Source organism: Montipora foliosa, chromosome 12 (genome assembly GCF_036669935.1).
Source record: "Montipora foliosa isolate CH-2021 chromosome 12, ASM3666993v2, whole genome shotgun sequence".
Lineage (NCBI taxonomy): Eukaryota > Metazoa > Cnidaria > Anthozoa > Scleractinia > Acroporidae > Montipora > Montipora foliosa.
In genome coordinates this window covers 20,057,784-20,060,283 of record NC_090880.1, presented here as the reverse complement: position 1 = coordinate 20,060,283, position 2,500 = coordinate 20,057,784, and positions in this window count along the sequence as shown.

Sequence of the window (2,500 nt, the reverse complement as noted above, 5' to 3'; positions counted from 1 at the left end):
CATGTATATCCATGTATACCCATGTACGTCCATGTATATCCATGTACGTCCATGTATACCCATGTACGTCCATGTATACCCATGTGTATCCATGTATAACCATGTATGTCCATGTATACCCATATATATTCATGTATACCCATGTATATCCATGTATACCCATGTACGTCCATGTATATCCATGTACGTCCATGTATACCCATGTACGTCCATGTATACCCATGTGTATCCATGTATAACCATGTATGTCCATGTATACCCATGTATGTACATGTAAACCCATCTACATCCATGTAGAACCATGTATAGCCATGTATATGCATGTATAATATCCATGTATGCCCATGTATGTCCATGTATACCCATGTATATCCATGTATAACCATATATGTCCATGTATACCCATGTATATCCATGTATAACCATGTATGTCCATGTATACCCATATATATTCATGTATACCCATGTATATCCATGTATACCCATGTGTATCCATGTATAACCATGTATATCCATGTATACCCATGTACGTCCATGTATACCCATGTGTATATATTCTTGTATGCCCATGTATACCTATGTATATCCATGTATAACCATGTATGTCCATGTATACCCATGTATATCCATGTATAACCATGTATGTCCATGTATACCCATATATATTCATGTATACCCATGTATATCCATGTATACCCATGTACGTCCATGTATACCCATGTGTATCCATGTATAACCATGTATGTCCATGTATACCCATGTATGTCCATGTATACCCATGTATGTCCATGTATAACCATGTATAGCCATGTATATCCATGTATGCCCATGTATGTTCATGTATACCCATATATATCCATGTATAACCATGTATAGCTATGTATATCCATGTATACCCATGTATCTCTATGTGTACCCATGTAAATCTATGTATAACCTTGTATATCCATGTATACCCATGTATGTCCATGTATAACCATGTATAGCTATGTATATCCATGTATATCCATGTATATCCATGTACAGCCATGTATTTCCATGTATACATATGTTCAGCCATGTATATCCATGTAGATCCATGTACAGCCATGTATATCCTTGTATATCCTTGTATACCCATGTATCTCTATGTATACCCATGTAAATCCATGTATAACCTTGTATATCCATGTATACCCATGTATATCCATATATAACCATGCATATCCATGTATATCCATGTTAAGCCATGTATATTCATGTATACCCATGTATCTCTATGTATACCCATGTAAATCCATGTATAACGTTGTATATCTATGTATACCCATGTATGTCCATGTATACCCATGTATACCCATGTATACCCATGTATGTCCATGTATACCCACGTCTGTCCATGTATACCCATGTATAGCCATGTATATCCATGTACAGCAATGTATTTCCATTTTTATCCATGTTAAGCCATGTATATCCATGTATATCCATGTACAGCCATGTATATCCATGTATACCCATATATCTCTATGTATACCCATGTATAACCGTGTATATCCATGTATACCCATGTATACTCATGTATACCCATGTATATCCATGTATACCCATGTATACCCAAGTATACCCATGTATATCCATGTACAGCCATGTTTTTCCATGTATAGCCATGTATATCCCTGTAGAGCCATGTATATCCATGTAAAGTGATGCAGTTCCATGTATACCCATCTATATCAATGTATACCCATGTATGTCGATGTATACCCATGTGTACCCATGTATATTCATTTATACCCATGTATATCCATGTGTATATGTATACCCTTGTAGTCATGTATTTCCATGTATATCCATGTACCGCAATGTATGCCCATGTATATCCATGTATACCCATGTATATACATGTATACCCATGTAGTATCATGTATATCCATGTATATCCATGTATACCCATGTATATCCATGTATACCCATCTATATCCTTGTTCAGCCACGTTTTTCCATGTACACCCATGTATATCCATGTATAACCATGTATTTCCATGTATATCCATGTTTTGCCATGTATATCCATGTATACCCATGTACAGCCATGTATCTCCATGTATACCCATGTTTATCCATGCATACCCATATATATCCATGTATACCCATGCATATCCATGTTTACCCATGTATATCCATGTACAGCCGTATATAGCCGTGTGCAACAGTGTGTATCCATGTATAGCCATGTATTACATGGATATGTATTCATGTATAACCATGTACAACCATGTTTATCCATGTATAGCTGTGTAGTATCATATATGTCCATATATTTCCATTTAAAACCATGTATTTTCATGCTGTCCTTGTATATCTATTTATAACCATATATATCTATGTATAGCCTCTTATTATCATATATATCATATATATGCATGTACACCCAAGTACATCTATGTATAGACGTGTATTACCCCGCATATAACCATAATTTCCTTTCTACAGGGGCGACCATTTGGAATGCGCTGCT